Source organism: Montipora foliosa, chromosome 4 (genome assembly GCF_036669935.1).
Source record: "Montipora foliosa isolate CH-2021 chromosome 4, ASM3666993v2, whole genome shotgun sequence".
NCBI lineage: Eukaryota > Metazoa > Cnidaria > Anthozoa > Scleractinia > Acroporidae > Montipora > Montipora foliosa.
The window spans coordinates 35991443-36005344 of NC_090872.1; positions in this window are offsets into that span (position 1 = coordinate 35991443).

A 13902-nucleotide genomic window follows, 5' to 3' on the forward strand; every position below is an offset into this window, starting at 1 on the left:
ACATTTAAGTGTCATTGTCTGAGAAAGTGTTCCAGGGGCCAAAAGTTGTGATCAACCGATTTGGCTGAAACTTGGCACAGAAGTTGGGTATAATGAGATAGTTCAAAAGCCACTTTGGCTCACTTCTCTGAGTTTTAGTTTTGAAGTTACAGGGGGGGTCTCATTTTTTGCCCTTTGAGCACCAAAAATCCAGCCTTCCAGGCGCCATTTTGAAAGTGTGATAAGACCCCACTGGTAAATTGTGCTGCCAAATGAATTTGACCATGAACTCTACTATAATAGAGCTTTCAGGTCATGCATGTAACTTTGTCCTCAAGTTATTTCACAGAGAGGAGCCTGGGGCTAGATTTTGGCCAAAATTGATGCAATCTCGTACCCAGAGTCCTCGGGCTTTTTGGCCAGCGGGTGAGCGCCCGGAGAGACTCTGGGATAATCGATTTGAACTATATTTTTGATTGGCCGCTTGCGTAACAATGGCAGTCCGACAGGAAGTCGGTAAGTAATTCGGAAGCCCCAGAATTTGGAGGAAGATTCAAAATCTAAAACAAGTTTCAGTGCTGATTGATTTTTTTCTACCTCAGAAATATATAAATCACAAAAATAATAAAACGACGAGGTTTGAATTATGTCATATACCGCACGGGAATTTTCCCACGCTGCTAAAACTGCTAAAAAGTGATTACTGTTGCTGTTGCAAAAGTACCGTGGGAAAACATTACATCAGTCTCTTTGCGGAGAAATCCGTGGAATAAGGTCTTGTCGAAGCCATTCAGAATTACGGAAACATCAACTTGTAGAAGAAGAGGACATTTGTGTCGTTTCCACAAAAAAAAATTGTCGATCGTGTTGCTTGCACGATGGCATTCTCATTGCATTCTGTACGGTGGAATGTACGCTGAAACACCAAAAATACACTCACCGAAAGCGTCAGAGGTTTCATCTTCACTTGCTCTTATAGCAAGCCAATGATCATTTCTCCAGTTTCTTTGTGTGTAAGGCTAAAATTCTTGTTTCTCAAACACTTTCAACCCGCCATTTCTACTGTTAACGGTTTTCTCTTTTCTGCTTCCGTTTAAACTCAACCATACGTCATAAGACCGGAACCCACGTTTTCTGGGAAAATGGAGTCGATTATCCCAGAGTCTCTCCGGGCGCTCAACCGCTGGCCAAGAAGCCCGAGGACTCTGGGTACGAGATTGAAATTGATGTTAAAATTATAACCCAAAATAGCCATTTTTCAAAATTTCACTATATTCACCTGCCTTCTTGCATAACTTCCAAACCTATACCACTGTTTACTTTAGTCACCCAGTTATCAAAATCAGTTGAGAAAAATTGGGCTTATTATGGTTTATTGAATTTTTGGAACAAACACTTCATGCCCCTCTAAGGCGATGCAAAATAGAATTTTGAGCCTAATTCAGGCCATAAACAAACCAAATTGTTGACAAGAAGCCCTTATTCTGTATTTGGTAAGTGAAAATGAATTGTCAAAGCCAAATCAGTTTCGTTGTTTAGAAATAACACCGATTCTTACCTTAAAATTGATCTAAAACGGGACTCTGATTAGCACAACAAACACATAATTTAGCAAATCAAAGATGATTTTATTCTTTGAAAACCTAGTAACCACCAAAGAACACAAATGACGATGTTCTGATGTACATATAACAATCTTAAAAGATGCTTAAATTTTTCTTTGATTTATAGTCGTAAGTTTCATGTCATATTTCCAAGCATTACTCCAAGCATGGAAAGTCTCCATATTTTGTCAGGCCCATTTTTTTATATTTTTACCATTTAAATTTAGCTTATCAAAAGGTTCGTCAACGTATAATCTTCGTCTGACCTTGTAATAGCCTGAATAGTTGTTTTAAATACCCAACAGCAAAGGAGCATGACCATACACACGTAGATTACACAGACATATACGAGCTTCAGTGAGCATTATCGAGGTGAACTGTGATTTTCCGAGTCCATTAGAGCTGAAAAAATGAAACCAGCCATCCACGGTTAGGAGAGCTGGATATCAAAAAGCTTGTTTTGCTTTAAAAAAGAAAATAACCCAAAAAAAAAAGCCTTGCATTGAGATGATGCACTTGGTACTACATCAAGCTAGCTGGCCCGCCATTTTGGACTTGAAGAGTGTGGGGACTGGACCGAGTTCCAGTCCAATCCTTCTCCCGTTTTGCGGGAATGGTTTCTGTTTTTCATCAGGTGTTCGAAATTCTAGAAAGTGATCTGTTTCAGGATAATTTTCGATGGCACTTTATTCCTTTGAAGGGGTAAATGACCAGTGCAGTGTCACGTCATGGGCTGTGCAAGAAACAGGAATGCTTCCTTTGTTGTCTTGCGATAGTGACATGACTGCATGATTAAAGCACAAGTAGAAGAGTTCAGGTGTGTCCGAGGAAGAACTGGTGATGCCAAAGCTTCAAAGTATCAGTTAGGGATCATATACGCTCACAAATGATATTTATCGTGATCTAGGGGACTCTTCTGATTGAAGAGAGATTTAGAGACGACAATATGTAAATTACGATATTGTCGTCTCAAATTGTTTGTTTATGGTTGATTGATTTGCATGTTAATATCCTGGGTCCTAATCTTTCATCAGATTTGTCCAAAAAAAAAAAAACGAGTACGATAAGAATAACTTGAAGGCTGTTTTTTTGTCTGCTCGAGCTGCTTGTCACATGCACACGCTTATCATGCAATGCACAATTCAGTTACTGGTTTCCATTATTTACCCTTTTCGTCAAAGATATTTGCAAACATGCTGCATCTAAGTTTTTCGACGAAATTGACATTTTCAGGGAGAAAATGTCACTACAACGTCGTCGCAAAATCGACCGAATTAGTTGAAGTCCTGAAATTTTCAGGCTTCTCTACGCAATTGCAAAAATTGCTCTGATAACTGCGAAGATCATAGCTTCACTTGATTTCCTATCCGCAGTTCATATATGATTCATTTCATATACCATTTCATCATTAGTTGATATTATTGGATTTGCTTGGAATAATGCATAAGCAATGAGCACACATATGTCGTACTTGAATGGGAACTGACTCTGAATCGTTCTGGAAGAGCACGGAAGATTTGTGTATATTTGTAGAAAAAATGTTTCATTATTTGATTTAAAAAACTGTTTAAAATAATGTTAACTATTCAATTAAAAGAATAATAGAAAAAAATACCTAAATAAGAGTGTTATGTGCTAAAACTCTCTAAAATTCCCTAAAAAAACTTCTAAGACTTTCATTCTTTTTTGATAGCGAGGGCCTCTTTTGGTGAATAACAGCTGATTAGTTGTAGTGTAGATGACTCTGAAAACTGCTGATTTGTTGTGCTCAGTGAACAGTACTCTAGACACTGTTGTAGCATGTGGGTGGACTGAGCCCTCTCTTGGTTGGTAGGAATACAGAAAAATAAAAACGTTTTTTCAACGTTTCTGCCTGTGAAATGTTGCTGTTCAGTATTTTCCTATATATACTGCTATTTAAGTTCTAGTATTTGTCAATTTTTTCTAATATTCTTGAGATTTTCTAAAATTCTTTTTCGTGTCTAAAATTCCCAAAACAATTCCTGCAGAAGTATGTAGCTAAGCCTATTCTAAGTTGACTTGTCTTGGACGAAACAGGCAAATAAAGGAGACCCGTGGAGTTTCAATGCAAGCTCGCTTGAATTGTGCATTGCGAAACGTGACAAGCTGAATGTAAACAAACAGCTCAAGCAGACAAAAAACAGCCTTCAAGTTATTGTTATTGTTATTTTTATTGTTATTATATATATATATATATATATATATATGAAGATAATACTGCGATGAGTTTGTTGAATGTTTAGTGCTCTTCGTAAGGACCCAGGAAATTAACATGGGAATCAATCAACTATGTGAACAAACAACTTGAGACGACAACATCGTAAATTATACAACATTGTCTTTATACAAACAAAAGAGTCTCGTAAACTGCGTTAAAAATCATTTGTGAGCGTATATGATCCCTAACTGATACATTGAAGCACCTGTAGCTTTGGCATCACCATTTCTTTCTCCTCTTCCCCGGACACACCTGAACTCTTCTACTTGTGCTGTAATCATGCAGTCATGTCACTATCGCAAGACAACAAAGGAAGCATTCCTGTTTCTTGCACAGCCCATGACGTGACACTGCACTGGTCATTTACCCCTTCAAAGGAATAAAGTGCCATCGAAAATTATCCTGAAACAGATCACTTTCTAGAATTTTGAACACACCTGATGAAAAACAGAAAACATTCCCGCGAAACGGGAGAAGGATTGGACAGGAACTCGGTCCAATCCCCACACTCTTCAAGTCTAAAATGGCGGGCCAGCTAGCTTGATGTAGTAACAAGTGCCATCTCAATGCAAGGCTTTGTTTGGGTAATTTTCTTTATAAAAGCAAAACAAGCTTTTTGATATCCAGCTCTCCTAACCGTGGAAGGATGGTTTCATTTTTTCAGCTCTAAAGGACTTGGAAAATCACAGTTCACCTCGATACTGCTCACTGAAGCTCGTATATATATGTCTGTGTAATCTACGTATGTATGGTCATGCTCCTTTGCTGATGGGTATTTAAAACAACTATTCAGGCTATTACAAGGTCAGATAAAGATTTACATGTTAACGAACCTTCTGATAAGCTAAATTTATCTGGTATAAATATAAAAAATGGGCCTGACAAAATAAGGAGACTTTCCATGCTTGGAGTAATGCTTAGAAATATGACATGAAACTTACGACTATAAATCAAAGAAAAATTTAAGCATCTTGTAAAAAGATTGTTATATGTACATCAGAACATCGTCATTTGTGTTCTTCGGTGGTTACTAGGTTTTCAAAGAATAAAATCATCTTTGATTTGCTAAATTATGTGTTTGTTGCGCTAATCAGAGGCCCGTTTTAGATCAATTTTAAGGTAAGAATCGGTGTTATTTCTAAACAACGAAACTGATTTGGCTTTGACAATTCATTTTCACTTACCAAATACAGAATAAGGGCTTCTTGTCAACAATTTGGTTTGTTTATGGCCTGAATTAGGCTCAAAATTCTATTTTGCATCGCCTTAGAGGGGCATGAAGTGTTTGTTCCAAAAATTCAATAAACCATAATAAGCCAAATTTTTCTCAACTGATTTTGATAACTGGGTGACTAAAGTAAACAGTGGTATAGGTTTGGAAGTTATGCAAGAAGGCAGGTGAATATAGTGAAATTTTGAAAAATGGCTATTTTGGGTTATAATTTTAACATCAATTTTGGCCAAAATCTAGCCCCAGGCTCCTCTCTGTGAAATACCTTGAGGACAAAGTTACATGCATGACCTGAAATCTCTATTATAGTAGAGTTCATGGTCAAATTCATTTGGCAGCACAATTTACCAGTGGGGTCTTATCACACTTTCAAAATGGCTCCTGGAAGGCTGGATTCTTGGTGCTCAAAGGGCAAAAAATGAGACCCCCCCCTGTAACTCCAAAACTAAAACTCAGGGAAGTGAGCCAAAGTGGCTTTTGAACTATCTCATTATACCCAGCTTCTGTGCCAAGTTTCAGCCAAATCGGTTGACCACAACTTTTGGCCCCTGGAACACTTTCTCAGACAATGACACTTAAACGCAAACCTGAGGTAGCTCCTATAGTTGTGTTTACGAGCAAGTGATCTCCTTGGCTAGTAATACGATGAAATGTGGATGATCTCGGTACATTGTTAACCAAATACGTTCAGCAAGTTTCCTCCTTTTTCTGCTGTTATAAAATAGTCGCCTGGGCCATTTCTCTGTAATTCTGCTCGGTTCTCGGGCACGTCTATGTAAATGCACACGCAAATCACAACTAAAGTAAACACACTTGTGCTTATTGAGACCGGCATTTCTCCTTTGGAATCAAGTCTTTATTACCATTGAGAATCAAATAACTCAGTACAGCCTTTCAAACTACATCACATTTATTTTCTAAAGAGCTGATCACGTACAGTCTCCACTGATGACATCAAATCTTGTAAAACTAGAACAGAACTATATACACAAGATGGCAGTGAACACGATCGCTAATATGGCTTGTTGAACAAAGGATAGAAGCTAGACCACTACAAGAAACAAACAGTTTAACTATAACAAACAAAAAAACGCAATAGACAAGAAACTTATCTCCGTAGTCAATGGTACACTAGGGACTTTAAGCAAATCGCTACGGCTGGCGCTAATACGGCTGCCGGAAGTAAATTTCCCCCAAAATGAGACACTGCGCATGTACGTCGGTTGCATCCAGCCGTAGTGTGAAATCTGACTACGTGAGTCGGGATGTTTTACCGTAGCGGCTACTACGTAGGGTTTATTTTGCTTCTCTGGCCCTTTTCAACGGACATCTCGTCATTTTAAGAATTCCATTGGATACTATATCCTTTAAAGTCAATTTAAGTCAAGGATTGTGTCAAGGTTGCCTCTCATAGGCTTGTAAATCCGTATCATTAACTTACGATAACTTTTGGCAAAGGTGTTGGAATGGCGAAGTGAGCCAACTGAAATATTCGTGTTCAGCACGAGGTTGTTTTTCTTCGGTTAAGTTTGCTTTGAGGATTTAGTGAAGATGTTTTATATCTGGATACTATACGATTCTATTTTGCTTCTTTGAGTATTGATATATTTGTGTTTTTCACTCGATATTCTTTGAGATATTTGTCTCTGAAATGATATATTTCATCCATCAAATTGTTGTTATTGTATAAGGTGTATAGCATTTGCTTTTGCTTAGAAATAATTTGTTCGTCCTATCAAGGCGAACAACGGCCATCGTCCTTTGAGCAAAGCCATTTGGCTGTGAGAAACCAAATAAAAGAGATTTTAAACTCCTTAGGCCATGTTTCCTTGTATTTTGCTTTGCTAAACTTAAAATTTAGCAGACCACCGCGCCGTACTCTCCCCAGACCTTTTCAGGCACGGTAGCCGTAGTAGCACCAGCCGTAATGATTTTCTTAAACTCCCTACTGAGCGGGAGGCTGTTTGTTCGCGGTGAAAATGGTACAAGCGTGAGGCCATTTGTTCGCTGTGCCAATGTTTTGACTTTGTCTTCAGAAGATTCCAATATGGCGTTCACTTGTTTGTGGAGTTATTTTCTTTGTCGCTGTCATCTTCAACGTAGTTTTCAATAAGGTACCCGCTGCTCATTAAAGAATTTGTATTTTGACTTGTATCACTTTCAATAGTTGCGTCCATTTCAGTCACATTCGAGTATATTCTTGTTTCATTCAGTTCGCGAAACGACTTGTTTCAAAGCTGACGCTTGGGTCTACCACGAAAAGCCTATGAGTTTCTTTGTATGTGTTTTGAGCGCCCCACGGAGAAATCGATTAAGCCAAGGTCGATCTTCAGTAATCCGAAACAACGCATCAAAGTGCTCTTCATGATCTTGCATTACGTAGTTTGCTTTAAATAATCAATGTAAACAGCGCCACGTGGCTTCTATTGTGCATTACCCAATCAAAACACCGCCACGTGCTTTCTATTGTGCATTGTCCAATCAAACACCGCCACGTATTTCTATTGTGCATTTTGCTGCACAGGAAAAAAAGACGAGATGCTCCAGTGAAGCATACACTGGGTTGCCTGTGGTACATGTTACAGAAAATCAGAAGGCACTGAATTGTGTGGTATTGAACTACAGCATTCCAGTCTCTGAAGAATAACAAATAAAAGAGAAGCGAGAAACATTGGCTTCTGGGCTGAAGTGTTGATAATTTTCAAGTTCCCTCACAACTTCTTTTCGCCACAAGTTTAAGCGTGCCCTCTGAGCATCTGAAAGCTACAATAGTTCGCTGAAGTTTTATCCCTCGGGATTCGGCGAGGTTAGTATCTGGATGGGAGACCAAAAACAATATACCCCTCAAAACAGAAGCATTGGACCGAAAATTCTATTTTAACGCTAACAAATCCGGACCAAGCAAGGAACTGATTTTGTTAGCTTGCTTTATGCGAAACAAATATTGATGCAAAAGTAAATAAATAGTGGTACAAAGTTTTTGGGAAGAGCAGAAGGAAGTTTTCTGGACGGTCGATCGAGAATAAAATATTTTGCCATCAGCAACAACATTTATGACACGAAAACAACATTAATTTTTAACCCCGAATATAAAAAGTTACGATCACCGACAAACATTCTGGGAGATTTTTGCTATTGTACCTTTGGCTGCACAAGTAAAAGCGCAAAATCGAAAGTTACATCGGATTCAGAGGGCGCCGTGATGAAGTTACCGCGGTGTGTTTACTCGCGAAACAGTGTCAAATCATCATTTGACAGAGATACCGGGTTTTTGTTTTTGTAAGTTTTCTTTTTCTTTCAAGTGTTATAAAGTTTGACAAGAAATGTGCGAATTCAACAACAAGATCACAATCGCCCAATTCTTCAGGTTGACAGTCAAAACTTTACTCTCCAAGACGAGGTTATTTATCGCCAGGTAATTCCATCGTTTTGGGGATAGCAGCTACTTTATTATTCATCAGTGTCAGATTTTTTTGCCGATTTTGGGGGTCATTTTGTTGAAACTCAAGCAAGCTTCCAACAGACCTCTTTATTTTCGTTACACTATACCCCAAAAATGCTCCCGTATCACATTTCAACACACGTATGCAAATTTGTTAAGCTCGAAAATTACACAACATGATATTAAAGTTAACAAAGGCTGGAAATATCTCGGCAAAATCCTTTTCCAGCGAAAAATTAATCGAAACAAACAACATATTTACTATTAGAGGCAAAAATACCTTCCTATTTCAATTGTAGCGTGCAAACAAGAGATGCAATTAAATACATTTTTTGACAGTTCACATCAAAACCCTTTTCGACTCGGAACGCTGACCGTAAATAATGAAGCACAAAAGCGACAACAACTTTCATTCAAATAATTCTTCACTGTCACATTTCCAAATATTTTACACCTTTGCAGAGTTGAGTACAAAATACCGGTAAATGTAAATTGTCAGACAACTAGGATGCGACTTGAGTAAACACTGTGATGCATTCTTGTAGGCGTTCGATTCCTTCAATGTTAATTTGTTAAATCATAGTTAGTCACTATGGTTAAATCCATAAAAAAATTGCTATTTGATTTCCGTGTTTTATATAATACCAAGTTAGTAAAATATTAGAAACAAAGCTCACTTGATATCCAAAGGCAAAAAATGAAATTGTTGTCGAAGACCAGATATTTATTTTTCAGCGCTGTCTGGCTCATCCAATTGACGATCCATTCTTAAGCTCCATGAGGGTATATTTTGTTTAAAGATCCACTAAAACGCCATTCACGTCAATGACTTATTAGTGAAATTTCCAATTGTTATACCGGAAGACTGTGCAGAGTTGAGAACAGGTAAATACAAATCTGACAAATAGCGAGACAACTGAGATAACAGATCCACTATATGGATTCCTTCTCTCTCTTTGTTTAACCAATACTGAGTTACCAGAGAACTGTTCATTTGGTTTGAGTGTTGTACAAAACACCACACTTGGCAAAATTTTAGGAAGACAGGTCACTTTGATTACGGCTCGACGGGCGACAGATTGTTGTCGAAGTCCATTACTCGTTGCTTCTAACATTCGACCGCCTGTCTTTTTCATTATCCAATTCGCTTGCCATTATTGAGCTTCATAAGGGTACATTTTGTTCAAAGATCCACTAAAACGCCATTCGCGTTACATGACTTTCGACGCCATTGCCGGTTAAGTTAATCGTTCTACTGTGTCCACCAGAGAAATCTACGCATTTCCCACTACCCTCTCGATCCTAAGAAAATACCCGTAGAAGGCTCTATGCTCAAAGACACCACTTAGCGGGGGAGTGACAGGCAAGACTTTTACCGACACCGAAAAAAATTAAAAAAAAAAAAAAGAAAACAAAAAATAAAAAAACGACGAAATTTAAGACAGATTCCGACTGGGTTTGCGGCAACCCAGTAAAAACTGAAATCAAACGTATTTTATAACTCGTGCCCCTACGGGCCCGAGTAATGAACAAAAGTTGGCCCAGTGCGTACGGGCTCTTAGGTACGATGGCCCAGGAGGGTGACAGTCCAGTTTTAATTTTATTCACAGTCCAGTTTTAATTTTGTGAGTCGTCACTAGTTTTCTCACAGGTCACAGGTCACAGGTCATTGTTTTACCAATTCAGAAAGTATCCTAAACATTCCTAAAAGCTAACCTTAAGCCTAATTAGGCCTAAACAAAAGCTTTTAGGCCTAAGGTTAGTTTTTATGAATTTTTAGAATACTTTCTGTACTGGTAAAACAATGATCTATGACCTGTGAGAGAACTGGTGACGACTCAAAAAATTAAAACTGGAGTGTGAATAAAATTAAAACTGGACTGTGACCCTCTCGGTGGTTCGTTGCTACGCATTTTTCTCCCATTGTGGTTTGCGGCCTATAAACGAACGAATTTTAAACAGTACACCACGAGTCAAAGCACTCTTCATGTCTTGTATGAGCATTTCCTTTTCACACGAACGAAAGCTATTGTAACGAACAAAGAAGACCTTACACCTAATCTCCATTGTAACAAACCTTGAAGACAAAATTTGAGGGAGACACAATAGGGAAAAAGCGAGAGACGACGGCCGGAAACGCGTTTACGTTCGCAGCCAGGCTAAAACGATGAATTCCTAACTACTGCACAGCTTCAAAAAGAGAAGAATGGAGTGTTGTTTCAGCGCCAAAAGTACTTTGCTACACTAATATATACTAGTTATAATCTGGCGCAGAATATTGGTTCTATTTGTTCGCACGATACCATGGCCAATTGCTCGCAGAACGTAAAGCGACCTTTGAAGAGAGCTTGTTTCTTGCTGTAGAGCTCTTATGAAAGACTACTGTGTCGTGTCACGTTAAGTGGGAATTCTCATAGCTGAACGTAAATTTGTTGGAAAAAATAAAGTTAATAGTAAATTCCCTCTGCTGGATATGAAACCTTATAATTCTGCAAGGGGGGGCGTCAAACAAACACACTTTTTCGAATTTGCCGAAAAATGAAACTGGTGATTTATTTTTTGCTTTTACCAGCAGTTTTCCAATGTTAAACCCGCTCGACTGAGACCGAAGGCAATCGCGATCGAAACAAACTTAAATCATCTCAAAAATCTAGTGTTGATACGACATCGTTATTACTCATTCATATGCCATCTGTTTTACTCTTTTATTGCTTTTTGACGAAGGGACCATTTAACTCCAGCTGAAAGCTAACGAGGTGTTATGAGCAACAGAGCAGGTGACACCAATGACACACACAAGTAGACGCTAACGTATACGGAGGAGACCATGGTTTTCCCTAGCATATGAAAGAGTTTTGACCACTTCCCTAAAAGGATCAAACTTTTAAAAAGATTTTTTTTAAAGTCAAGAGTTATCTAAACAGTCAAAGGTAATTAAAAAACACTGTGGCGTGCTCGTCAGACACACGGTTATTTTAAGCGTAAGTTGCATATGTAAATATATACACTTGTTGAGTTTCAATAAGCCGGCACGAATAATGTCCTTGGTGTCTTGGTTATTACCGGGAAATGTTGTATATTATTATTCAACTCACTGTGATAATGTCCAAATATGGTCATAGCTCGCTCAATATTCGTCGTGGGCACTCAACAGATATCCTGCGATATTCGTGATTTTGTGTGTCGCGGAGAAAAATGGTAGTTTTTCCAGATTTTTCTTCCCAATAAACGTAGAAAATTGTGTTTTGTCATCCATGTGTTGAATAATGAAACAATTATCCTGGTCAATCTTGTGAAATATCGCCTGACTTAAGCCGACGAGGCCGTAGGCTAAGTATATATCAGGCGATATTCCGCGCGATTTCGCAGGATAATAGTTAAATAGTATTGTAGCTAATGTCAACAAATTTTGACAATTATAGTAACTGTCGTCTCGCGTTCAAACCAAGGAAAGTAATCTAATGTAAATTTAACAATTTTTTTTTTATATAGAAGTCTTCTTTTGCCTTAAGCCAACCGGAGATGATCGGACGAACGCATCGTATCTATTAGACACCCTGGTCAAATCCGAACTATTACAGACTATTATAAAGGCCTGGCCAAACGCTCGCAACATTTCAACGTAACATCAATTGCAATGTTGTTGAGCACCCTGTTACGGTATGTTGCGATATGTTGCAACATGTTGGAATATGAAAACGGTCAAATTTATTGCACTAGGGCATGCGCGCTAGGTCCACTTGTTGCGCGCCAGAGGCCTGTGGCACATAAACATCGTCATCTTGCGCTGAAAATGTTGAAAATACTGCGTGCGTTTAACCAGCCCGTTGAACACATGTCGCAACATCAAAAAAAGAAGGTTGCAAGATGTTGCGTTGAAAGGTTGCGAGCGTTTGGTCAGGCCTTAAATGGCCATTTTTATACTAGAGACGCATTATTCATCTGAGACGAACTTGGACAAGCTTTTTCCCTGCAAAATTTATTCTGCAACGTTTATTCAGTTCGACAAACTATCCACTTTAGTACGTCTTCGAAGACGCCCTCAACTGGATAGTTCGTCCAGATGAATAATGAGTCTTGTATCCGTCTTTATAATGGACTAGTCATCACAGACGCAGAAAAAAATGTTTGCGCAAGTTTGTCCCAGACGGATTATGCGTGTCATATAGTTCGAACCGTCTTTTACGCTAGATGGATAACATTATGGACGAACAATTCGTCTGGACGGATTATGCGTTTCTCAGTATAGTATAAAAATGGCCAACTGAATAATTTAAAAGTTTCATTTCCTATCCATTTTACTCCTTTTTTTTCAAAGGGGTCATTTCACTCTAGCCGCGAGCAATTGGAGTTTAATGAACTAAAGCGACATCTGAAGATAAAGCAATTAATATTACAACTTCATTATTTTCACTATCACCATTAGCATCATGTCTTCAAACGTTTGCACCCGACTGACTTTTAATTTTAGCTTGTCACTTTTCTTATTTCTTTAAAATAATATCGAATATTTTTAGCAGTTGTTAAAATTCAAACAGTGTTTTAAACTGTGAGAGAAAATTAAAGCAACAGGAAAATTTAGTTTTATCAAACGTGTTGATAAAGGTCGAATTGCCACCGTAAACGATTTGGCAAGCTGAAGTTTCGAGCGTTAGCCCTTCGTAACGCTCGAGACGTCAGCTTTCCAAATCGTTCAAGGTGGTAATTCGACCTTTATCAACACGTTTGATAAAACCAAATTTTCCTGTTTTACTCTGCCACCAACGCAGCACCACAGTTTCTTTAAAAACTAGAAATTTGTTTAAAAGTAAAGAAGGGCGGTAGTTTCCTCATTCGAGAGGCGGCCATTTTACGTTGCATCTATAGATACAGGAAAAGAAAAGGAAAGGAACTTTATTTAAGTGTCCAGTCTTCTAGCACTGGAGCACTAATTGGAGATACTGTAAACTGAAATCAACAACTTAACGCAATTCAGATCAAATGTTGGTTTTTGAGGAGAGGGAAAACCGGAGAAAACCCTCTCGGAGCAGAGTAGAGAACAAACAAACTCAACCCACAAATGGCGTCAATTCGGGAAGTGATCCCGGGCCACTTTGGTGAGAAAAGAGTGCTCTCAACACTGCGCCAGCTCAACACTGCGCCAGCTCTGCACCCCTAGACCCCTAGAGTTTTATAAACTCAATTCAATAAGCACGTGCAATGTCGTTGTAACAGTTTTGTTTCATGTCATCTCATGACGTGCTTCTTTGAGTCACCAATTAATTAGAAGGTTATAATAACTTTCTCCTTGGCATTGAGACCGTGAAAAGGAAGACCGAATAATTGGAGCTGGTGCCACACAATTTATTTATTGGCTTCATAAATGTCTTTTTTGCTCTTAAGGTAACCGCAAATGGAGTGATTGAAC